This window comes from Notechis scutatus, chromosome 2 (genome assembly GCF_049901735.1).
Source record: "Notechis scutatus isolate UNSWTSFEM ecotype Mainland chromosome 2, rNotScu1.2, whole genome shotgun sequence".
NCBI classification, from domain to species: Eukaryota; Metazoa; Chordata; class Lepidosauria; order Squamata; family Elapidae; genus Notechis; species Notechis scutatus.
Genome location: NC_142010.1, coordinates 188,876,167 through 188,903,575, shown reverse-complemented (window position 1 = coordinate 188,903,575; position 27,409 = coordinate 188,876,167).

The following is a 27,409-nucleotide window of genomic DNA, read 5'->3' as shown; positions in this document are numbered from 1 at the left end:
CCTCCAGGAAATTATCCTGTTTCATTTGAAAGAAGTCTAAATTAGTGGCCTTAGTGGATCACGGGATAAAGAGAGCCAGAGGTTAATTAAAAGCTTTGCAAACAAATGAAGAGGAAGAATTGTGTTGAATTGGAAAAGGAGCAGGAAAGGACAGTCCAAATGATCGGGTAAATTCTAGAGAAGCTACCAAGTTTGGATTTTTTTTAAAGCCTGGGCTAAAATATCTAGTTTGGATTTTTTTTTAAACCTGGGCTAAAATATCTAGTCCTCAAGTCTGCCTCTGCCACACGGATCTGTCCTTTCCTGTTTGCTCGTCTTAAACGAAGACATTAAAAGTGTCCTATATATGTGAAGTAAGAAGAATGAGGGTTTAGCACCAGTGTTCATCTGTGGTGGCCCCACCTTATGGAACAACTCCCCCCAGATGTCTGTTTGGCACCCACATGGCATCTTTCCAGATGGGCCTGCAAAAAGTTTTTGAGATATTAGTATTGTTGCCCTGAATTTGGGACAGAGGTCTAGAGTTCTTATGTGCTTAATTTTTTATTGATCATTGATTTATGTCATGTGATTGCATTTTAAGTTTTATTTGCTTTTAAACCAGGGGTATCAAACTCACGGCATCACGGCAGCATCACGTGACGTATTGGGATTTCCCTCCCCTTCGCTAAACCGAGCATGGGTGTTGCCAACGCATGACGCATCTGGCCCATAGGCCGGGAGTTTGACAGCCCTGTTTTAAACAGTCATGAGTCAGATGGATTCAGCAGAATAAAAGAGACAACTTAGCAGAAAAGAGCCAACTTTGGTGATATGAGCATTAAAGGTTGATAAATAAATACTAAATAAAGGAACTTGCCGTCATCGGGTGTGATGGCCATCTTGTTTAAAATGAGCCAACTACTTTTATGAATGGTAGGATTATAAATGTGTATCCCAAAGGTGCTTTTTCAAAAGGCAACTGGACTTCGCTTTTCCTTGAAGACATTTCACTTCTCATCCAAGAAGCTTCTTCAATTCTGAAGAACTGAACTGAAGAAGCTTCTTGGATGAGAAGCGAAACACCTTCAAGGAAAAACAAAGTCCAGTTGCCTTTTGAGAGAAAAAAGCACCTTTGGGACAACCATGACCTGGATGACTGAGAATCTCCATAAACATTGTAAATGTGTACTTATCGTAAGAGCCGCATGTTACTTCCTGAAGCACAAGCACCATGCCTTAAATATCAGTTGACATGTGCTTTTGATAGGGTGGAGTGGTGGAAACAGGCTTTTATCATCCCACCTATGCCTGCGACATTAGCCAATAATGCATTGTTGAAGTCTTGAAAGATCAGGTTAGGGGTAGATCATCATGGAGAAAAATCTAGTAAGGTGGTTGCTAAGAGCTGAAAACAGCTTGACATCACATAGTGAATCATTCATTCAAACAATCTGTTAGTCAGTCATGCTTGTTAGCTTCCTAATGACATCTGGGTGGTCTCTATTTGATATAGAAGATTCTAGGTTGCCTTCTGCCTTGATCCAGCAATAATGTCTGCTGGGACTCTGGCGAAGGATGTTGTAGTTCAGACACAGGTAGAAGCAGGGATGCGATTCAACCGGTGTAACAACAGGTTTGGTGAGTGTGTGCTTTGCACGTGCGAAAAATGCTGCTTTTTCAGCTCTAAAACTTACCTACTGCTACAGTCCCGGTGAGAAAATCAGCTGAGGAATGGCAATCCATTGTGCCGCGCCAAACAGCTGAGCTGAAAACCACAGAAATAAAGGACGGAATAGGGCAGGGGTGGGTGGGCGGAGCCAAGTCATTACCACAACTACTGGTTTGCCCGAACCGGGCCGAATTGTTAGAATCCCACTCCTGGGTAGAAGGCGCTAAATTGAGAAAGTTAGCTTCACTATATGTTACCACAGACTACTGGATCATGATATTGAAATACAAGGATGAGAGACAGCTTTTGGGCCTCTGTTGTAATATTTGATGGGCCAAGAAAATCCTGGTCAGCAAAGATTTTCAGGCTCTCAGGATCAAAAGATAATTTAGTCTTGAAATTGTGTCTTTAAAACATTTTATAAGACGCTGCCATTTTTTTAGGCTGAGAGCCAAGCTAAGTTATTGATGGATCAGCAGTGGAAAAAAGAGAGAGAGAAATAAAAACCAGGACTAATATAAAGAACTTTCACGCATCAGTAACAGAGTATTGAGTAGAGCCAGTGGTTTGTCAAAGGAGGTTTGTTATATTCCTTATTCTTTCTTTTCTTCAGAGAGACAAAGAGCAAAGGATTCTAACAAATTCCACCCCGTTTCTGATGTTTTTCTTTTACTAAAATGGCACTATTGACTCATAAGAGGGAGAAATCAGGGAATCACTGTCTGCAAAAGTTGAGAGGAAGAGAGGGAAGGGAGAAAGGGAGAGGGAGGGAGAGGGGAGGAAGGGAGAGAGAGAGAGAGAGAGAGTATCCTGAGGGCTATGTTGTTAGAAGAATTTAAAAATGAAGGATTCACTTCTTAACACTTGCTCTTGAGATACTCATGACTTACTTCTCCTCCATTTACCCACTAGGTAATTCTTATTTATATGCTTTGTGAATAGAATCACAAACACACAAACCATTCTGCTTCTATCTATTAACTTGTGTATTAGATTGTATCTAGAGCAATTGCACATCTGGACTTTTTCTGGTCAGTTCTGTGGTCTCTAGTAAAAGGGGAGTTGCATTTCCTATGTTTTGAAATTCTTCATTCAGAGCTCTGCACCGAGATTTTGATCTGTGTAGTTTTTGTAATATAGCATGTGGTGAGTGATTAGATTTCCCACCCCCCTGAGTTTCGTAAACAGCAAAACAAGGTCTGGTTTTAAGGACTGAAGGAGGCTGCAGTCAGATTGAAATTTCCGGGAATATCAAATTGTTTTGGATGATTCTACCTTGCTACTAGACTCAAATGATGTATATCTCATATACATCATTATGTATATACTTCTTTGCATGATGTATATCTTTTACTCTAGAAGTTATTCCCTGAATTTACTGTAATCCCGTGAACTGCTTATCATAAATTAGTCACATATTCCCTTCCCATTAGAGAAAAATATCATATACAGAGAAATGGATTGCTTCCTCTGAATTTACTGTAGTTTTGTGAGTGGCTCATCGTAAATTAGTCACATATTGCCCTCCAGTTAGATAAAATATCATACAACAAGAAATGGGATTCTCCTCCAAGGATGGTTTCGGAAGTATCAAAAACATATCAAAAAATTAAATAATGTTTTAAAAAAGTAAGGAGAAGTTTAGGTAAAATAATGATTATTTCTTAGTTTGCATTATTCCTGAGACCCAAATGGTAAGAAGCATGGGTGATGGTGGGGGAGGGGGAGGACATTATTTATTTATTTCTTGTTAATTTTATGTAGTACAAGCTTTGCTGTCTTCAAAAAAGGATTGGACTAACTTAGGGAAGTTGTGGGGAGGATCAATGGCTGTTAGCTTTGATGGCAGAGGGATTGTCTCCAAAACCCACCTGCTGGGAAAATAATGGGCTCTCTTGTGTAGTTGGTTAGCCACAGGTGGGCTTCAAAAATTTCAGCAGTGGGTTCTCTGCCCAGTTGCTGAGTTGGCATGGCCATGGTGGGTGTGGCCTACTCGGCCTCCTGCATCACGGTGTGGTGTGGGGGCGTTTTCCCCTTCCTCAGGCTCCGGAAGCTTTCCTCAAGACTCTGGGAGGGCGAAAACTGCTTCTCCCGGACTCCAGAGGCCCTCCGGAGGCTGGAAACAAGCCCGTTTTCAGACTTCCAGAGCTTCTAGGAAGCCTGTTTTTCCCCCTCACTGAGCCTCCGTGTGGGCCCTGCACTTACTTTGCATCCAAAATGGGCCATGTGGAGACTCCTGGGAGGGGCAGGTGGTGTAGGCGGAGCCAGCCAGGGGTGGGATTTGGCGGTTCGCTGGTCCAACCATAATGTTAGCAATGGGTCCGCCCGAACTTGGGTGAACCTATGGTAGCCCATCTCTGGTTAGCCAGTATGGGAACAGATGGGCCAGGACATTTTATTATGTTCTTGTCTGCTTAAACTAGGGAGCCCTGGTGGCACAGGGGTTATTTATGTGTAGCATTGCAGGCACTCTGTCCACAGTCTGCAGTTTGATCCTGATGGGGCTCAAGGTTGACTCTCTTCCACCCTCCCAAGGGGAAAAAAAAAGGGCCCAGGCTGGGGAGGGGAAGAGGCTAAAACTAAAACCCCCCAAAAAAACCACAAAAAAAAACAAAAAAAAGGACCACCCAACCAAACCCACCCCCCCCCCCCCCCCCCCCCCCCCCCCCCCCCCCCCCAAAAAAAAAAAAAAAAAAAAAAAGAAACACAACAAAAAAAAAAACCCCCCCCCCCCCCCACCCCCCCCCCCCCCCCCCCCCCCCCCCCCCATCTAGGTCCTCAAAAAATCAGGACAGATAAAAGCAATTTTTTTACACAATAGATAATTCATCTTTGGAATTTACATCTTCTTCCTCAAGGAAAATGTCTAGTTGATTTTTGAAGAAAAAAAAGCACCTTTCAGACAACTGTGACTTGAATGACTGAGAATCTCCACAGACATCAATGCCTTTTCATTTCTTTTTCTCTTTACATTTTTTCTCGCTCCATTCCTGTCCTTTATTTTCCCATTATTTTCATTTTTCTTTGTATTTCTGTACTTTATGTTTTGATAAACTAATAAAAAAATTAAAATAAAAAAGCAATAATCATATCTGCAGTTGTTCAAATTTCAGCTTGGAAAAGTGATATAATAGGACTTCTACTTATCACTTGAAGAAATAGTATTAAAATGTATTCACTTTGCTGGAAATTTATTTAGGGTTACTTGATCTCGGCTGCAAAAATATGGATAACCATTAGATAGCAGCAAAAAACATACCTACAAATCTAGCTCTATGCTTCCACCTAATGGTCATTCTCATATTTGCAATTTGGATCTGGTAGCCCTAAGATTATTAGTAAGCTTATCTAAGGAAAACTAGCACAGGATGAAATACAATTCCTGAATCTTGTTAGACAGCTTAGTGGTTAGATTTGGCTGAGATGCATTTCTGACTGTTTGGCCATCTTTCCCCCTTCCTGGTTCTCAGTAAGCCAACAATCCATTTGTGTTTGCTTTATCAATTTTTTCCCCATTTTTCATTATAAGTGAGCAGGTTAAATATTTGTTCTCCCCCCAGGCCATTGATTTTCCCCTCCCAGTTCATCAGCACATCCACCCTCAATTAATGTACAGAAATGCATTCCCAGTCCATTTCATTTCTTCTAGGCTTCCAAAGGCTGCTAGGAGCTCCACGTTATGCCAAAGGCAAGGACCTTTGCATATCTTGATAAAAGGGAGTACAATAAGACAGTGCATTTGTCTTAAGTAAGGTTTCCTGAATTAGATGCTGGAGGCAAGGAAAAGTTTATTGTAAGAAGCTATTACTGAATAGAAAAGATTTGAATTTCTCATCAACTTAATTTAATTGATTGGTACAGAAGAAATCGAGGCAATCCTTTAGAAAGTGAAACCAAAGAATACATTTTAAGAAGAAAACGTCCTGGTAAGCAAGCAGTACATCTATCAAAACTTATTTCCATACATGAGTTGATTTTGAGGGGGTGCTATGCTCCCGAGTACAATTTCCAGCAGAAATTTGGGCTGACGATTTGATATGATTGGGTTGTTGAGCTTTACCGGTAGCTACTGTGGAATCCATGTAACTACATTTATAATGAAAGGATGCCCATGGTCTCTCTACAGGTAGTCCTCGACTTACAACCATTACTTTAGTGACTGTTCAAAGTTACAACGGCACTAAAAAAAAAAAGATTTACAACCAAGTCCATGCACGTATGACTGTCACAGCATCCCCACGATCATGTAATCTAAATTTGGGCGCTTGGCAAAGGGCATGTACTGACAATGGTTGCAGCATCTTGGGGTTGTGACTTTCTCAGCAGTCTTTCAAGAAGCAAAACCAATGGGGGAATCCAGATTTGCTTCATGTCCACATCATTCACTTAACTCAGGGGTGTCAAGCTCACATCCTCACGGGATGTATTGGGACTTCCCTCCCCCTTCGCTAAATTGGGCATGGGCGTGGCCAGCACAGTGGTGGGATTCAAATATTTTTATCGCCGGTTCGGTGGGCGTGGCTTGATGGGCAGGCCCAGAGGGGTTCTAACTCACCTCCTGCAAGACTGCACGATCCTGGTCGCTTCAGCAGGGGACGTGCGGCACTCTGCTGTGCTGCACAAAGCAGCTGCGCTTCAAATTCAGAGGATAAAGGTGAGTATGGGAGTCCAGGTGGGCAGGTGGGCCCAACAGCGGAGCAGCGGAGAACTGGTTCAGTCTCCAACTGGTTCAGTCTGCTCATTGCCACTACCAGCTTGGCCGAACCGGGCCGAACTGGTAGAATACCACCACTAGGCCAGCGCATAACGCATCTGGCCCCCGGGCTGGGAGTTTGACAGCCCTGACTTAACTGTAGTAATTCACTTAAAAAGCATGGCATAAAAGGTCATCAAATTGGGTGTAACTCACTTAACAACTGCCTTGCTTAGCAACTGAAATTCTGGTCTCAATTCAGTCATATGTAGCACACTTGTATTTTTGTGAAGTCTTCTATTTAACTTAGTCTTCTGAGTGACACGTTTTTTTGCATATGAAATAATCCAGCCTTTCCTAAATTATGCCTGTCTATAGTTCTCTGGAGATTGGGAAAAGCTAGTATTCTTATAAGGATTTTTTTTTCATTTCCCTCTTTTCTTTGAGCAAAATGTCAAAATGAGGTTGTAGTGCAACTGTTTTAATAACCAGCATGCACTTTTGTTCCTTCTTTCTGGGCTGAAACAAATTAGGCCTTTAAAAGGATCTCTCTCACCATAAATAACTGTTGAACAGCATGCTCTGTGGGATTTGAGAAGCCCAGGTTAAGTAATAAACTGAGTAATGCCTAGCATTTAAACCACATAAATGTAACTTCCCAGGCTTAAACCAGGAAGCATTAAGATCTAGGCAGTAATTATTGCACTACAAGCCATTCATTGTACAGTATGAGACACACTGAAGGACATAGTAGTTTCATGAGAATTCGGGTGTGTAGAAATGGATCGATTGTCCCATTTCGCAGCAAGATCTAGGATGACTTCCTGAAGCCAACTGGCCACGGGACAAGGGTCATACTAATACCGAAGATATGGTGGAATAGAATCATTAAATAAAGGATGCCAAAAAGAGGGACAAAATGAAATGTGAATGACAAAAATTAAAATATTTTTAACGTTATTTTAAATAATTAAATTGAATTGTTCTGTGGCGAGTTGTCTTGCAGCAAGTTGGCCATGGTGAGTTGTCCCATTCCACAACATGATTTTCAAGTAAACAGGTAGGTTTGGTTCAATCACTGTTTGCTGATGAAATGACATATTCCACTATTTCAGCCAAATCTTGAAATCATCCCATGTCTGGCCACGCGGGGTGAGTCTATTGACCTCTTTTAAAAGCAAGCCAGCAAGTTTGGTTTAATGGTAGAAGGAGATCATTATTATGTACTTGTAATTCCAGTTCTTTATTTAGATCAGCATTTTTTTCAAATTTGGCAGTGTTAAGATGTGTGGATTTCAGGGTTGAGAACTGTGGGAGTTGACATCCATACATCTTAAAGTTGCTGGATTGGAAAAACACTGATTTAGACCTACTTAGCAAAGTCCAAAGTCTGTCCAATTTATATGCTTGTAAGATTAACCTATTTCTTCCAAATTAAATTTAGCATAGATACTAACTCAAAAGATACATTTTTTCAGTTCAAAGGCCAATGGTTTGAGGAAAAATCATGAATGTCAAGAGATACCTAGATTCCTGTTGTTTGAAATAGGATATAGGAATAACTAACCAGTTTTCATGGTTTCTTTGAGCAGCCACATGAACTCCCCTCAGTTTCTAGGATGCCTGTAAACAGTAGTCCAAAACACAATAACATGTAAAAACTGTAATGTCAGCAAAACAAAATATAATCTTAGCTAACAGTAGATTTAGTGCAGGGGTGGGCAAACTACGGCCCGGGGCCACATCCGGCCCGTTGGTCTGTCCAATGCGGCCCGCCCCTGAAAAAAAATCACTGCCATTGGTCTGTCCAATCCGGCCGCCCCTGAAAAAAATCGCTGGGTGTGGCGTGTTGCCCTGTGCCGCGTGGCCCCCAAAGCTGCAAAACAGTGCGGAGCGATCTAGGGGTAGGAAAGAAAAGAAATTTGCAAAGGCCTCGGCTGGGAGTTCGAAATCACCTTGAGTCCGACCTCTCCGAAGGTGAGTCCCCGCCCGATCCCCGTTTTCCGGGGCTTCCAGGCTTAAACTTTGCAAAGGCAAAGCTTGCAGGCTGGAGCGTCTTCCCGCCGAGGAGCGGGAAGGGTTCCACCCGGCGGGCGGGGCGGGCTGCTTGGAGCCACCTAAAGCTAGGCCGCTGCTGGTGGAGCCTTGCCCTGCCTTGGTGCCCCGTTTCCCAGCTCGGCGGTCCTGCTCGGGCGGCACTTTAAAAGCCTGCTCCCAGCACCCGAGCAACTTCCCAGCAACTTTTGGCTTTGTTTTAACTCGCGGGCGCCAGGCATGATATTCCGCTCTGAAAAAAAATGGGCCGGCCAAAGAGACCCCTGCCGCGCGCCCGGGAGTGCCCGCTGCTTTTCCTCGCCGGGGCCGGGCAGCGGCGTGTTGCACGGAGGCTGGTCTGTGGCTGGCCCAGCTCCCTTTTCCTGCCGCTCAGCGGCCTCCGCTCGCACTGCCCGGGCTCCGCTCAGGTATCCGGCTGGGGCTGTCAGGAGTTGCTACCGCTGGTGCAGCTCCACGCGGCTCCAGTCCCACGTTGCCTCAGGAAGGAAAGGCAAAACCAGGAGCCGCTGCTGCCGTTGCAAGCGCCGCCGCGGCTCTTCCTTTTTGCCTTTCCTTCCTGAGGCGCGGACTGGAGCTGCGTGAGCCGCACCAGCAACTCCTGACTCCGGGGCCTCCGAGGGAGGGAAGGAGGAGAAGAAGGGTGGGGGGAAAGGAGGGGCGATTCCCAAAAAATCAGAATTCTGATTTTAATCGGAAGAATATCATGCCTGGGCGCTCGCGCCTGGCCCCGAGCTGCGCGGCGGAGGGGAAGCCCGGCGGGCAGGCGGGCTGCTTGGAGAGGCGACCCAGCGGCGCTCCGGGCTTCCCCTCCGCCGTGCGGCTCAGGGCGGCGCAGCGCCCGCGAGTTAAAACAAAGCCGAAAGTTGCTGGGAAGTTGCTCGGTTTTCCGGGGCTTCCAGGGCTTTGCAAAGGCAAAGTTTGCAGACTGGAGCGTCTTCCGCCGAGGAGCGGGAAGGGTTCCGCCCGGTGGGTGGGCGGGCTGCTTAAACTTTGCTCGGGCGGCACTTTAAAAGCCTGCTCCCAGCACCCGAGCAACTTCCCAGCAACTTTTAACTCGCGGGCGCTCACGCCTCGCCCCGAGCCGCACAGCAGCCCGCTCCAGCAGCCCGCCCGCCCGCCGGGCGGAACCCTTCCCGCTCCTCGGCGGGAAGACGCTCCCGCCTGCAAACTTTGCCTTTGCAAAGCCCTGAAAGCCCGGAAACCCGAGCAACTTCCCAGCAACTTTTGGCTTCCTTTTAACTCGCGGGCGCTCGCGCCTGGCCCCAAGCCGTGCGGCGGAGGGAAGCCCGGCGGGTGGGTGGACTGCTTGGAGGAGGCTCCGGGCTTCCCCTCCGCCAGGCATGAGCGCCTGCGAGTTAAAAGGAAGCAAAGTTGCTGGGAAGTTGCTTGGGTTTCCGGGCTTCCAGGCTTAAACTTTGCAAGGCAAAGTTTGCAGGCTGGAGCGTCTTCCCGCCGAGGAGCAGGAAGGGTTCCGCCCGGTGGGAAGCGGGCTGCTTAAACTTTGCTCGGGCGGCACTTTAAAAGCCTGCTCCCAGCACCCGAGCAACTTCCCAGCAACTTTCGGCTTCCTTTTAACTCGCGGGCGCCGCGCCTGGCCCCGAGCAGCGGCAGAGGGGAAGCCCGGCGGGCGGGCGAGCTGCTTGGAGGAGGTGACCCGCGGTGCTCCGGCAGCAGCAACAGGCAGTTTCGCCCGGGCTCCGCTCAGGTATCCGGCTGGGGCTGTGAGGAGTTGCTACCGCCGGCGCAGCTCCGTGCGGCTCAGTCCCGCATTGCCTTGGGAAGGAAAAGGCAAAACCAGGAGCCGCTGAGCCTGAGCCTCCGGTGCCGCTGCTCCCGTTGCAAAGCACCGCCGCGGCTCTTCCTTTTTGCCTTTCCCTTCCCGAGGCAGCGCGGGACTGGAGCTGCGTGGAGCCGCACCGGCGGTAGCAACTCCTGACTCAGGGGGCCTCCGAGGGGAGGGGAAGGAGAGAAGGGGAAGGGTGGGGGCGATTCCCAAAAATCTTGTGCTGACCCGGCCCGTCTGTCAAATTTTAAAAGTCAATGCGGCCCCCAGCCAAAATGTTTGCCCACCCTGATTTAGTGAATTGGTTGTTAATATTTCTTTTACATCTCTCTCTCTCTCTCTCTCTCTCTCTCTCTCTCTGTGTGTGTGTGTGTGAGAGAGAGAGAGAGAGAGAGAGATCTTCCAGATGAAAATGATGCATTGTGCATTTGCAGTCTACAAAATCTTATACCACAAGTCTCTGTGTCTTTTAAGCACCACAAGATGCTAGCTGTTTGCGTCTGATACAATGGCATAGATTGGCCTGCTGACTTCCATTTTAAAGTGTCCCAAATCCCATTTTGGAATCACATCTGTTACCATGACAACAAGAACCTAGTTTTTCTCCTCGTACTTCTAGCCTGGCTAGTTGTTGCATTTCAGCCATGAGTATCCCATAAAGGGCATCAGAAATCTTTCCTGATTACAGACAAAATAGTCAGCAGCATTCAGATATATCTAGCCTGCTTCAGTCACTCATTCGTACTGCCAGTTTGCCAGTTTTATTTCTTAGCCACTTTTAAAGGCCAAATCCTTCCCAAGACAGCTTGTAAAAACATCCCTGTTTGTCTTTCCTAACCCAGTGTCATTTTCCCCACTCTCCCCTGCCAAATCCACTTGGGAAAACTTATGGAGTGCTATGCAAATTGGATACCAACATAATCATTAACAGCCAAGCACCAGTTTGGGGAAGGACCTAAGCCATAGTTTGCTCTTCGTTAGCATGGCAAACATATTAGGATAAATGCCTTCCTTTGGTTTTTACCAGAGGTGGTATTAAGCAGGTTCTGACCAGTTCTGGAGAAATGGTAATGGAAATCTTGAGTAGTTTGAAGATCCGACAAATACCACTTCTGACTGGCGATTTTACAGTATCCTTCCCCTGCCACCAAGCCACACCCACAGAACCAGTAATAAAAATATTTGAATCCCACCACTGGTTTTTACTCATCTGATTCTTAGAATATCAGTTAATCTGATTCAACAGGAGTGGGTTGGAATGAGTGATTTCCCCCTTCTTAAGGCTTTTATTCCTAAACAGTTGGACATGAGCAGGGGTGGGATTCAAATTTTTTAACAACCGGTTCTGTGGGCATGGCTGAGGTGGTGGGTGTGGCTTGGTGGTCATGTGACTGGGTGGACCTGGCTTGGTGGTCATGTTATTGGCTGGGTGTGGCCAACTCAATATCACTCACATTGAGGCACGCATCTCCTCGCCTGGCCTCTCATGACTGTGGGGATGCTGTAACAGTCATAAGCGTGAAAAATGGTCATAAGTCACTTTTTTCAGTGCCATTGTAACTTTGTATGGTCACTCCACACAAGCAAAGTACCAGCAAAGGAGGGGGAAAAAACTCAAGAGAAGTTCCTGAGACAGGAAGTCTAGTCCTGCCAAGAATGTAATAAGGGTTAATGGAGAGGCAGTTTCTGTAAGCAACACCAAAATGTTTCCTTCCTGCCTCCCTTACAGGATTAGGCCAGTAATTTCTTCTAACAACCAGTTCTCCGAACTGCTTAAAATGTTAACAACTGGTTCTAGTGAATAGGTGCGAACTGGTAGAATCCCACCCCTGGACATGAGACTTTTAACGCCCCCTGTTTTTCTTATAATGCCTTAAAATATAGCCCAGAGTATAGTATGCAGGCTCCAAGCAGCCCTTAATGCAATGTCAGTCAGTCAAATTTATATTTCCACCTTTACTATTTATACAAATAAGGCAGAAAACATATCCAACATACTTTCCTCCTCCCACATTCCTCACAACAATAACCCTGTTAGGTGGGATGGGTTGGGAGAGAGAAAGTTACCTAAGCTGGCTTTCATGGGTGAGGTGGGACTTGAACTCACAGTCTCCCGTTTTCTAACCTGGAACCTTCCCTGAGTGGTTGAGGATGATGGGAGTGGTACCTGCAGAACAGGAGAAGGTCCTAGAGATTTTAATGGTCTTATATCCTTTTCACTGGGGAGCCAACTCCAGTGTTGATGGAAGGATTTTCAAGTAAACTTTTTTATTTTAAAGCAAAGTAGCTAAATAAATATCTACGTGATTCCTAACAGTTAATGCTAACCTGGCAACACATAATCAAATCAAACCAGCTAAATAAAACCATCTTTTAAAGCTGTATTTATAAAACAGCATTCTAATAATCTCAGAGTCACACGCATACCCAACTTTTATTTGGAGATAAGAAAACTGTACACATTACATTAACAGGAAAAAAACTGTTTATTTTTTATTTTAGAAAATTTATATTGCTGCTTACTCGCACATGCCAACTCAAAGCGGTTTACAAAGATATAAGAATCATATAAAAGAAATAATGACAGTAATAAAATAATAAATTAGTAAAATAATAATCTTCCCCCCAGTGACAACAAACTTTCATGCAAACCATTTAATGGACTCCATCCCACTCTGGGTTCTCCAGACCTGCTGACAGAGCCACATCTTCAGTGCTTTCTGAAAAGTGTGAGAGTGGGGGGAAGTCTAATTTCTGGGAGAATTATGTTCCAGACAGAGGGAGCCACCATGGAGAAGGCCCTTCTTCTGGGTCCCACCAGGTGTATCTCCCTCAGGGATGAGACCTGGAACATTCCTTGCCTCCCCACTCTAGTGGGTCAGGTAGATGTGACCAGCAAGAGACAGTCCCTCAGATAACCTGGTCCCATAAAAGGTTGTCACCTTTAAAGCCATGAAGGGCTTTAAAGGTGACAACCAACACCTTGAATTGCACCTGGAAGCAAATCGGCAACCAATGCAGCTCCTGCAGGAAAGGTGATACATGTGCACACCGGGGTCTTCACAAAACCATGCAGGCAGCTGCATTTTGCACCAACTGAAGCTTCTGGATGATCTTCAGGGGCAGCCCCATGTAGAGCATGTTGCGATAGTCAAGATGGGAGGAGACTGGGCCATGAGTAGGGATCTTCTAAGTTATAACTATGGTCGAAAGCATGGCTATTAGATTTGGGCTGCAACAATCTAGATCAATATTTCTCAACCTCCGGCGCTTTAACCTCAACTCCCGGAAATCCCCAGTCAATTGGGGAACTGGCTGGGGACTTTTGGGAGTTGAAGTCCACATGTGTTAAAGTCACTGAGGTTGAGAAACACTGATCGAGATTCTAGATTAGAACATCCTTAGATGGGGAACAGAGAGCTCTTATCGCTGCCCTTTAATGGTCATCCAGATTGCCTGCAGCCCAGGTTTGTTAAATAGAGTGGGGGATTTCTCAACAGGCGGTTAAGCCTCTGCTTTTCTGAGCATTGAAAACACCGTAAATGGGTCAATTTGTATTTTGGAAAGCTTCTGTACAGTGCACTTGCCGAAGCTGGCATTTGAATTCTACTCTTTTTGCATAGCTGCTTTTGAAGCCCTGAGAGCTTTCCCTATTTGTTCTGATTAAGTCTGCCTTCAGCAGATAAGTCTCTCACGTAATTTGAAGCACCGGCTGAAAACGAAGTCCTTTTGATGGTCTGACACTTGGAAATGTCTCTTACCCAATTAATTAAATGCTGCTTCTTTTATTTTTTTATTTTTTTTTAAATTCCTCCTTGTGTTCTGTTTTATGTGCCATTTCCTCAGATCTGTGACCCTCAGAGCACTTCCTGGAGAATCTTTTCTTCTTATTTTTTCTTCCTCTGTGCTTGTACAGAGTTGGCTCTTATGTATAGAAGTAGCTGAGTGTTTTTTTTTTTAAATTGGGATACATAATGGTCTGCTTTCTTATTCCATATCCCCCACCACCACTTTTCCACTCCTAACAGCTCATTTTAACTATGTTGTCAACTCATAAAACATTTTGTACACACCTTTTATAGTTGACAACAGAAAGAAGGGGGGGGGGAGTTTCAAAGAGCAGGCAACAGTGTGGAATCGAAAGTACATTCCATTCATATTTTCTTCAAAGACTGATTAGATGGCTGAAGCTTCTGCCCCCCCCACCCCAAATCTAATTGGAGAGCATGATTGATGACTCTTGGCTATGGAAGTTTTTCGTTGGATGATACACCCAGAGGGGTGAGAGGGAAAACAGGATCAAGGGAGACAGTGAATTACGTATCTCAGAGTTGGCTATGCCCAGGTTAGTGCCGGACTTAGAATGTTAACTTCAAATAGTTAGTTTTGGGAGTATGGCTCAAGGCTCATGATTTAATTGGAGTAACTGCCAGAATCCTGACATATCTATTACACTTGGTTTATGGCTGAAAGTTAAGCTGACCTCTAGTTCTCAACTTACAAGTGCAACTGAGTCCAAAATGTCTGTTGCTAAGCAAGATAGTTGTTAAGTGAATTTTGCCTTGTTTTATGACCTTTCTTGCCCCAGTTGTTAAATGAATCACTGCAGTTGTTAAGTTAGTCATATGGTTGTTAAGTGAATCTGGCTTTCCCATTGACTTTGCTTGTCAGAAGGTTGCCAAAGGGGGATCATATGACCTGGGACACTGCAACCGTCATAACTATGAGTCAGTTGAATTTTGATAATTTTGATCAGGTGGCCATGGAGATGCTGCAATATGAAAAATGCATGAAAAATGGTCATAAGTCACTATTTACTATTTTCAATGCCGTTTAACTTCCAACGGTCACTAAACATTGTAAGTCGGGGACTACCCGTATGTTTCCTAAAATGCTTTAGCAGTAGCAATAGCACTTAGACTTATATACTGCTATATAGTGCTTTACAGCCCTCTCTAAGTGGTTCACAGAGTCAGCCTATCGCCCCCAACGATTTGGGTCCTCATTTTATCCACCTCAGAAGGATGGAAGGCTGGGTCAACCTTGACCCTGGTGGGATTCGATCTGCCAAATTGCAGTGGGAGTAGCATGCAGTACTGCACTCTAACCACTCCGCCACCGAGGCTCCATTTAGCTTGATTACAATAGTAAATACGCATGCCGATGAAAGAAGTTTTAAAATTAGGATGCTTTTGTTGTGCATTGCACAGCTACAATAGATGTCTAACATCCTGCCCTGGAAATTGTATACCGTCTGGAGTCTATTTCACGCCTGAATGATAAAAAAAAAAATCCCCTTACCTCCTGAAACCAACTGTATATCTGCCCCAGGGGTGGGACATACATCTGTATGCCAGGGGTGTGGAAGAGGCATTGTGTCTTAGTGCAGTGTTGCCTTTTTGGCTTTGCTGCAGCTCATATCGTTTGAAAGACTTGTGTGTGTTGGTGATGTTTCACTAGTAGTCTTAATAATTAATTCATAAGAAGTTAGTTAGGGTTGGCCTGTGTGTGTTGCTTCTGCTCTTTCCTTACAACGTGACAGCATCTTTGTGTGCAGAGAATTCCCAGTCTACTTCAAACTCTCATCCTCATTATTTAGATCCGTGTGTTTCTCAGCTTCAGCAGCTTTCAGAAGTGTGGACTTCGGCTCCCAGAATTCCCCAGCCAGCACTTGAAGTCCATATATCTTAAAGTTGCTGCAGTCGAGAAACACGGATCTAGATAACTAGATGTATATTCCATCCACTAAAGATCAACAACTCATGTAAATAGTTGGAACAATAAAACCAACCCTTCTAAAGACAATGTGATTCCAGGAAATCTGACCAACTGGTCTCCTTTTGGGAGGGGGTGTTAAGGTATGCATATTCCTAGCATAATTATCCTTTTTAAAATAGGTCTGGAAAGGTGCATGCGGTATTTTATTGCTGAAGATGGATTGTTGCTGCCAATCCATCAAAGTCATTTTGCAGCTTAAGCCAGTTTGATCGTGCATTTTGTTTGGTGGTTTGCTTGATAACGTAGGTGTCCAGGATGCTACAATCTTGGCATTGTCAAATGAATTCAAAGAGACTTGTTGGAGCAACAGTACCTCTGCTGTTAGATAAACAAGGGCCTTTGCGTTCTTGGGAGAATCGCTGTAAGTTGCTTCCTTCATTGCGATTGCTGATCGTCTCTTTGCTGGAGCAGGAGGGCGGACAGAATAGACCCGTGATGGAGAACCTATGCAGAGGTGGCACACAGAACTCTCCCTCTGAGCATGCGAGCTGCCGCCCCAACTCAGCTCTGCCGTGCATGCACATGAGCGCCTCCCACTGGCCAGCTGGTCTTTGGGTCTCTGTTGCACATGTGTGGGGGGCGGGGCATGCACGGGGGTCATGCGCACGTGCGTAGGAGGGTGGGGGAGCACACACACATGGGTGGGGAGTCGCATGCATGGGAGGGCGCACACATTACATTTTGGGGATGTGCGCATACGCACACTTTGGGCACTTGGTGCCAAAAAGGTTAGCCATCATTGGAATAGACGACGAGACTTGAAAGTTCATCAGATGAATAAATATTTGACCCAAGATTTATAAATTAGCAGATGAGCATCATCGTACAGTTCAGAGATACTATCCTAAGGATCTTGGATAGTATTATCAGATACCTGAATCAATAGAATTTCATGTCAGGGGAATTCCACATGAAAAATAAGATTCTTATCAAATTGCTTGGGCCTTTTCTTTTAGGGATTGCAGTATATTGGAGGGTATATGACTTTATGCTTTTAATGGTTCCATATTCTTCTACCATCACTTATTTTTTTTTCTTTTCTTAGCAAGAAATAAACAGATACCAGGAGCTGGCAAATGTGTTGATTTTTGTTTCTCACTTTTGTGAATTTGTCAAGTTTAGTTTCATATCTTAAAGTTGCTGCAGTCGAGAAACACGGATCTAGATAACTAGATGTATATTCCATCCACTAAAGATCAACAACTCATGTAAATAGTTGGAACAATAAAACCAACCCTTCTAAAGACAATGTGATTCCAGGAAATCTGACCAACTGGTCTCCTTTTGGGAGGGGTGTTAAGGTATGCATATTCCTAGCATAATTATCCTTTTTAAAATAGGTCTGGAAAGGTGCATGCGGTATTTTATTGCTGAAGATGGATTGTTGCTGCCAATCCATCAAAGTCATTTTGCAGCTTAAGCCAGTTTGATCGTGCATTTTGTTTGGTGGTTTGCTTGATAACGTAGGTGTCCAGGATGCTACAATCTTGGCATTGTCAAATGAATTCAAAGAGACTTGTTGGAGCAACAGTACCTCTGCTGTTAGATAAACAAGGGCCTTTGCGTTCTTGGGAGAATCGCTGTAAGTTGCTTCCTTCATTGCGATTGCTGATCGTCTCTTTGCTGGAGCAGGAGGGCGGACAGAATAGACCCGTGATGGAGAACCTATGCAGAGGTGGCACACAGAACTCTCCCTCTGAGCATGCGAGCTGCCGCCCCAACTCAGCTCTGCCGTGCATGCACATGAGCGCCTCCCACTGGCCAGCTGGTCTTTGGGTCTCTGTTGCACATGTGTGGGGGGCGGAGCATGCACGGGGGTCATGCGCACGTGCGTAGGAGGGTGGGGGAGCACACACACATGGGTGGGGAGTCGCATGCATGGGAGGGCGCACACATTACATTTTGGGGATGTGCGCATACGCACACTTTGGGCACTTGGTGCCAAAAAGGTTAGCCATTACTGGAATAGACGACGAGACTTGAAAGTTCATCAGATGAATAAATATTTGACCCAAGATTTGTAAATTAGCAGATGAGCATCATCGTACAGTTCAGAGATACTATCCTAAGGATCTTGGATAGTATTATCAGATACCTGAATCAATAGAATTTCATGTCAGGGGAATTCCACATGAAAAATAAGATTCTTATCAAATTGCTTGGGCCTTTTCTTTTAGGGATTGCAGTATATTGGAGGGTATATGACTTTATGCTTTTAATGGTTCCATATTCTTCTACCATCACTTATTTTTTTTTCTTTTCTTAGCAAGAAATAAACAGATACCAGGAGCTGGCAAATGTGTTGATTTTTGTTTCTCACTTTTGTGAATTTGTCAAGTTTAGTTTGTCTGTTACTGATGTGAACCTGTCAAATTCAGTTTGTGGAACCTAAACTTTTTTTTAAAAAAAGCAGCACTGAAATGCATATATATATGTGTGTGTGTGTGTGTGTGTGTGTGTGTGTGTGTGTGTGTGTATTCAGCTTTGTTTGGGTATTTTCCCATGTCATTATAGTTGTGCTTTTAAAGTTGTAGCAACGTTTTGGCCGAATCTCATCTGCCATCATCAGGCTTCTTTATTGTGTTCGTCTGTGAGAATCAGTGAGATTCTGCCGAAACATTGCTACAACTTTAAAAGCACAACTATAATGACGTGGGAAAATACCCGAACAAAGCCGAACACCATACATGTAAGTACCTTAAGAAAACATATATATATATATATATATATATATATATATATGTGTTGGTTCACACGTCATTGTAGTTGTTCTTTTAAAGTTGTAGCAACGTTTCAGCAGAATCTCATCTGCCATCATCAGGCTTCTGTATTGTGTATATATATATATATATATATATATATATATATATATATATATATATATATATATATATATATCGATCTTTGGTTATTCGGTTTTCTCCCGTAAGATTGGAAGTATCTAGGCAACGTTTCGATGAAGTCTTATTCATCATCTTCAGGCTTCTGTCTTCAGCTCTGTGCTTCTCAGAGTGAATATATATATATATATATATATATATATATATATATATATATATATATATATATATATATATATATATATATATGTGTGTATATATATATATATATATATATATATATATATATATATATATATATATATATATATATATATATAAATATCGGCGATAACACGCACTTTTTCCCTGAAAATGTGTGTGTGTTATCGCGATATATGTTAAAAGCCTGTGAATGCTGCTGGATCGGGATCAAGGACACAAATGAAAGAAGGGAGGGAGGAAGCACAGCCTGTCCTTCTCTCGGTCAGCTCTTCAGTCGCCTCTCGCCCTCCACCAGCACAGGAAGAAACTGCTTCAAAAAGCGGAGGGGGCTTTTCCTGTCGCCTTTCTCCCCACCCGTCCGCCCGCCCGCCCGCCTGCATGTGTGTGCCTGCCTATTCGTTAATGGTTGAATCGAACAGCTATATGAGTAAAAGAGGCGAATAGTTATTATTCTCAGCGAAGCTGCTCCCAAACAACCAGAAACTAAGGCAGGCAGGCAGGCAGGCAGAATGGGACACTGTGGATTGAAGTGCGCGCGGGGGTGGGAGTGGGGTGAAATCCTCTTAAAATGAAGATGCGTGTTATAAGTGCGTGTTATACATAATGACGGTATATATATATATATATATATATATATATATATATATATATATATATATATATATATATATATATGTGTGTGTGTGTGTGTGTGTGTGTGTGTGTGTGTGTGTGTGTATATATATATATATATATATATATATATATATATATATATATATATATATATATATATATTTCTTAAGTTTTCGCGGGTACTTACATGTATGGCATTCGGCTTTGTTCGGGTATTTTCCCACGTGTTCGTCTGAACACTATACAGAAGCCTGATGATGGCAGATGAGATTCTGCTGAAACGTTGCTACAACTTTAAGAGAACAACTACAATGACGTGGGAAAATACCCGAACAAAGCCGAATGCCATACATGTATATATATATATATGTGTGTGTGTGTGTGTGTGTGTGTGTGTGTGTGTATTATATATATATAATATATATAATTCTTCGCTATTTGTAATTTTGCCTAATATGGACTATATTCTTCATATAATGCATTTTATATGCTACAGGGCCCTAACAGCACAAAGTAATAGAGTTGAAAGGCAAAATGACACAATGCTCTTTGTCTGGTAGCGTTAGGAGCCATCCTTCAAGAAGAATTGGAAATTAGATTAGAAATTAGACCCTGAGGATTATTGGAAGGTGTAATTTCCCTATGTGAAATTTTCTTGTAGACAGTGCCAAAGGATGATCCCCATGAAAGTTCCATACCTGGAAAGGTTCCATACCTTTCAATGGAAGTGTTTTCTCAAAACCTCCTACATTCAGAATGTGCTGTTGCTATCCATCATAGAATAACAGAACAAGAGAGTTGGAAGGGACCTTGGAGGTCTTCTAGTCCAACCTGCTCAGGCAGGTAAGAAACCCTATACCAGTGATGGCTAACCTTTTTGTTGTCATGTGCGCGTGCGCAAGAGAGAGCGTGCACACGTGCCTGCACCCATAATGCAATGCACATGGGACCCCCCATGCCCCCTGCGCATGCACACGCATCTCCTGCATGCATCCCACCCCCCATGCATGCGACAGATACCTGAAAATCAGCTGGATGGTGGGAGGCGTGCGTGCATGCACAGTGGAACTGAACTGGGGCGACGGCTTGCATGCCCATAGTGCCCTAGGTTCGCTATCATGGCCCTATACTATTTCAGACAAATGGTGGTCCAATTTCTTTTTAAAAATCTCCAGTGTTGGAGCATTCGCAACTTCTGGAGGCAAGTTGTTCCACTGATTAATTGTTCTAACTGTCAGGAAATTTCTCCTTAGATCTAAGTTGCTTCTCTCCTTGATTGGTTTCCACCCATTGCTTCTTGTCCTGCCCTCAGGCATTTTGGATAATAGGTTGACTCCCTCTTCTTTGTGGCAGCCCCTGAGATATTGGAAGACTGCTCTCATGTCACCCCTACTCCTTCTTTTCATTAAAACTAGACATACCCAATTCCTGCAACCATTTTTCATAGGTTTTGGCTTCTAGTCGAATACATTTCTACTTAAAACAAATAAACAACTGTTTTTCTTCAAAGATTGCATAACAGTTTAGTTTTATTTATGAACATTTTGGAAAGGTTTTCCTTGGGTTTTTTTTTTGGTAGAAAAGCACAGAAGAATGGATGGACACTTTTGGAAAAGTCTCCTAAGTCCTAATTAAATCGTCTCTCTTCTAATTAAACAATTCCTGTTCTTGGATCTTTAAAATGTATTTGTTTAAGTTAAGCATCATGATGGGCTCCCTTCTCTAATAAGTAGGTATTGGCAGCCTTTAATTAGAAGGACGGTTCGCAGTTAATGACCCAACTGGAGAAGCAGTCAACATAGGGGGACTTAGTAATCCTTTTATGCATGTTGTAGATCCTTTCTACGGCTAAAAGAAAACTTTGCCAAGCAAACATACGACTCTGTCACTAAAAGATTTTGTGGTGAGTAGAATGTAATGGAGCTTGTAACTGCAATGCAATGCTCTTGGTGGGGTGTTAAAAGGCTTACTTCTAGCATCCCTTCTGGCTTCTTTGGTCTTCTGTGAAGCCGATTAACACGGAAAGACTAATGGATTACATTAACCTAAGATCAGTTCCTATCACTGCTAAAGCTCAACTGCAGAGGAGAGGATTGTCTTCCGTAATTTGGGGCCGAGAAAAATCCAATTAACCAATTTAGGATGGGGTTCATTTTTAACCAGGAGTTGTTATTTGCAACAAAGGGAGATGGATTTTATATAAGGTTATATACAGTGGTGGGATTCAAAAATTTTTTTACTACCGGTTCTGTGGGCATGGCTTGGTGGGTGTGTTGTGGCTTGGTGGGTGTGGCTTGGGCATGGCAGGGGAAGGATACTGCAAAATCCCATTCCCTCCCCACCCCACTAGCCTGCTTTCCAGCTCCATTCTCCAGTGCAGGGCAACAAAAGAAGACCCAGCCAATCAGCTGGGACTCGGGAGGCAGAGGATAAATGGGGGCAGGGCCAGTCAGAGGTGGTATTTGCCGGTTCTCTGAACTACTCAAAATTTCTGCTACCGGTTCTCCAGAACTGGTCAGAACCTGCTGAATACCATCTCTGGTTATATAGGTTATCGAAGGAGGTGCCTCCAAAGCACCTATGCACACCATATGCTGTACAGGTAGTCCTCAACTTACAACAGTTCATTTAGTGACTGTTTGAAATTACAACAGCCCACTGAAAAAAGTGACTGACGACCATTTTTCAAACTGCTGCCTCCCCATGGTCACATGATCAAAATCCAGATGCTTGGCCACTGACTCACGTTTACGACAGTTGCAGTGTCCTGCAATCACCATTTGTAACTTTCTGACAAGCAAAGTCAATGGGGAAGCCAGATTCACTTAACATCTGTGATGACCTGGGGCACAGCACAGAGATAACACAGGCAGCTGGCAGTTCAAACCATCCCTTTATTGCTTCAAATTTCCCCAAATGCTCCCACGTTTCTGGCAAGTCCCAGAGCAAAGTGATCACACACACACACACACACACACACACACACACACACACACACACACACTTTAAGCGGCCTCTGCTGCAAATAGTCCAGCTCAATGCTGTGAACCCCATGGATGCATAGCAAGAAATCCAACCGGGCAAGTTGAAGAGTCCAGGAAGCAAAGGAGCCTGGCAAGTCATCCAGAAAGAATGCAAGGAATCAAGGAAAGTCCAAACGTCGACACTCAACACTCCAGGGATTCACTCCCCACCGTGTCTCCTTACAGGTGTGCCTTGTGAAGAGGGGTGGGGCGCTCTCCTCCTGAGTAGTTGGGTCGGTGTGCACTGTTCTCGTCTTCTCTCCACTCTCCGTACTCAAGGATCAGGAGGAGGTGGTCCTTGCTCGTTGCCTGAGCTCTGTCTCTCATATTCACTGCTTAGCCTCTCTAGGTCACCCTGGCCCCCCTTCCTTCCTGCCTACAAGCCATCCCAATCCTGAAAAGCCCTGGCCTGACTGAGTCTGTTCTTCCCCATTTTCTTCCAAAGCCTATGAAGCCACCCCCTCAATCTCCGTTGGCTCCAGTTCTGACTCATCTTCCTCTGCAGATTCAGGCTCTGACAGGGGCATGACATTAACTGTGTTAACAACTGCAGGGATTCCCTTAACAATTGTGGGGAAAAAAAGGTCTCAAAATTAACTTAGCAACTGCCCCACTTAGCAACAGACATTTTGGGCTCAAACGTTGAGGGCTACCTGTATTTCAGATATATAGAATGGGAAAGGTATCTTGTCTGTTGTGATCTTGGAAGGTTTTCCATCCAGGAAAGTGAAAGCAGGTTTGTATTTATTTTATAATATAATACGAATATGCCATTCTTCCCTTAAGGGTTTGATGGTTACAGGGTTGGGCAACCCCCATTGGCTGGTAAGCAAGAACCCTGAACTCAACCCTGGAAAAGAAGGTGATGGAAAAATTATCCAGCTGCAATGTCATGTGAACCACTGAAGATCTGAGGAATTTGCAATACTTGCCTTTCCTTTGAAGCATGATTTTTTTTTTTTTTGAGCCTCTACATTTATTTTCTGAGCCAGCTCAGGAAATTGCTTACTTTCTACTTTTGATACTGGATTACTGTCTGTTCACCTAAGATCAGAAAATGGATGAACCCGTCTTCCCCAATTTTTAGGATTCTATCAGAATTTCAGCAATGCGGAACCACTTTCAAATAAAAATAATGACTATTCATCTATCAGCAGTCTACCACTTTTGATCGGTATAGCTAATCTTCTGTTCGAGAGTGGATTGCTTTGCTATTGGGAGTAGCTTTCCCAGAAGGTTATGCATACTGCAAGAGTATTCACAAGAGCAAATTGTTTCATTCAGTTGCTTAGATTCTCTTTTCAGATTGTCACACTAACTGTTGTGAACTAAAGAAATGTAATTAATAAAGATTCATTTGCATAGCAGGATCGTAATCCTGCACTTCCTATTGGCCCATATAATGGCAAGTTATGATTGGTTCATTCCGAGCAATCTGATTGGCTATTAGCGGGCCGAGTCCCATTGGACGAGGTTCAAACCCTATAACAACATTCATTGGTCATCCGGATGGCAGTTCACTCTATAAAAGGGTGGCTGCTAACCGGGGTTTTTTGTCTCTGTTATCATGCTTTAAATAAAGAGCTGAAGTTCACAAGAAGCAGTTTCGTCTCCGTTTCTACGCCCATGCCTCATACTTAACACTAACAATAAAATAGTCTCTATAAACTATGGGGCATACAGTGTGGAACTTGTGTACATTCTGGTATAGGTGTAATGCTTAAGGCTAGAAAATGGGAGACCATCAGTGGTGGTATTCTACTGGTTCGGCCCAGTTCTGCTGAGCCAGTAGCGCTGATGGGCAGCAGAGACCGAACCGGTTCTCTCTGCCACTCTGCTGTTGGGCCCACTCGCCTGCCCGGGCTCCCATACCACCTTTATTCCCTGCTCATGAACCGCAGCTGTGTTGAGTGCCACGCAGCAGCTGCTGAAGCGACAGTGAGAGTGCAGGCTTGCAGGAGGTGAGTTGGAACGCCTCTTCACCTGTGCAAAGTACACATTTGGCACACATGTGCCTGCCAAGTGTGGGCACATGCACAAAGTGCGCCCATCAAGCCATGCCCACCAAACCAGTAGTAGAAATCTTTGAATTCCACCACTGGAGACCATGAGTTCTAATCCCACCCTAGGCATAAAGCCAACTGGGTGATCTTGTGCCAGTCTCTTTCCCTCAGCCCTAGGAAGGAGGCAATGGCTATTATGTTTGAACCACATCCAACATCTTGCCAAAAAAAATGGCGAGGAGTTCTCCAGGCACTCTCCAAGAGTCAACACTGACTTGAATTGACAAAAAAAAATGTTACGAGATGTGTTTTATCTATTCATTTTAGAGGGTTTATATGGCTGTCCAACTCATAAACAGTGATTCCGGATAGCTTGTCTGTGACAAAATGAGAAAAACCAATAACAAAACATACAAAATCCTTCAAAACAGGAGAAACACACCACATGTTAAATGTCATTTTAGAATAGGCTTGTCTGAATCTTGGGGGTTTGAAGAGGAAACACTGTTGTGGAAGAACAGACACACCAACAGAGAAGACACTTGATGATTAGGTGGGCCACATGGATTTAAATATGTGAATCCACTGTCATTTGGGACCTGTTCATGTGATCATGGTAAAGTTTGTAATGGGTAATTTTTTTGTATTATAGTACAGGTTCTGCTTAAAGTTGATTACATATTGAAACCATTTCTCATTTACTCTATGGCATGGTTTCAGAGTTTGAAGAAAGCCTTTTAGCATAAAAGTGCTTCATGTATTTATTAATTTGAAAGACTGGTTACATGGAGAGGGTTAGAGTGTAAACAGTGTATGTTTGAAAAAAAAATAGACAACTGATAAAAATGAGTATATTGCTCTAGTTTTGGGTCTCTGGGTATATTGAGTAGAGTGCAGGCCTATGTTAATAACAGGCCTATGAAGAACTATAAGCTCAGCCAACTTTTCCTTTTTAAAATTAGAAAGAAAACTCTGACCACTGGAGGGAACTCCATTGTAATTTTTTCTCTTCCTAATCCCATTAACACATCCACATTTCTTTGTCTTACAACATGGGGGGAGGGGAGTTGCAGTTGGACCAGGGACATTTGGGTCTACAATATCTAAAACCTGCTGACTTTGCATCTATGTAAATTATTTTCCTTTCATTGTTTATAATAAGAGGCATGCTATGGGTCCCATTTGTTAGGGAACTTCACTTGGTGAGTGCCAGGAAGTAGGCCTTTTCTGCGTTGGAACTCACCTTATAGAACATTTTCCTTTCCAAAGTAAGATTAATATCATCTTGATTTATTTTCCAGAAATCCCTCAGATATGTCTATATCAGGAGGCCTAGAGGCCTCAAGGGACCGGTGAAATCTTGAGGGGGGGGGGGTATACAGGGATGGGCTTCAAATAATTTAACAACCGGTCCTCTGTTCAGTTGCTGAGTGGGCGTGGCCATAGTGGGTGTGGCCTAGTCAGCCTCCTGCACCACCCTGGGAACAAAAACAGGCCACGGGGGGCATTTTGCCCAACCGAGGCTTTGGAAGCTTTTCTTGAGGCTCTGGGAGGGCAAAAATGGCCTCCCCAGGCTCCAGAGGCTCTCTGTAGGCCAGAAATGGTCTGGTTTCTGGCCTTCTGGAACTTCCAGGAGGCCCATTTTTCACCCTCCCCAAGCATCCGGACAGGCCCTGCACTTACCTATGATCCAAAATGGGCCACATGGGGACTCCTGAGAGGGGAGGGATGGGATGGACGGGGCCAGCCAGGGATGGTTTGCCAGTTTGTCAAGCTGGCCATAAAATTAACAACCGCTTCACCTGAACCGGTGTGAACCATTAGCAGCCCACCCCTGGGGGGAGGTGTTATTTTTGTGAACTATTCTTTCTTAGTCTTGTGATTCTTTTTTTTTAAAAAATGATTGTTTTTTAAAATAAGTTTTATAATGTTAGAACAGATTATTTGTAGCTCAGCATTGAATTGTGGGGTCCTTGGGCTCTCTGAGCTTGGGTGTTTTCTTGCAAATGTTTCATTACCCAACCAAGTAACATTATCAGTGCTCGAAGGGAGTAGGGTTTGGTTTCTGTTGATATACAGTGGATATCCTTGTTAGTGTTGGTGGGAGTGTTGTTTCTTTCTTCTTGGTAGTTCCTTAATTTAGGTATTGTTTAGCATGATTGTTGGTCTGGTATTAATCTTGGTGTTAATTCTACTTATCTGCGTGTTGATTGCTGATGGGGAGGTGTTTTGGTCTTTTTGTCTCCTTTTGCAATTTCATTGTACGTTGCCTAGAGATCCATTTTAAAATTTATATACCAAACTCATCCCAAAGGTGCTTGTTCAGGAGGCAACTGGACTTTCTGGTTTTTTCTTTGAAGATGTTTCGCTTCTCATCTAAGCAAGAAAGTCCAGTTGCATCCTGAAAAAGCACCTTTGGGACAACCATGACTTGGATGACAGAGAATCTCTACAGACCTTTAGCTATACAATTTGGGATGAACACCCTGTGAATGGTGTGGGAGTAGGAATGGATTTCCAGTGGAAAAAATTGCAGACTAAAGGAACCAGGAGCACCACTCAGGTGACTCAGAGGACACAGATAAACTTCCAAGTGGTTCAACGACCCTCTAAAACAGGGGTCACCAATCTTTTGGACCTCAGGGACCACCAAACTCATAATTTTAAATTCTAGGGACCACTAACCGGTTCTGTGGGTGTGGCCTAATTTGTGGGTGTGGCTTGGTGGTCATGTGACTGGCTAGGCATGGCTTGTATGTAAATA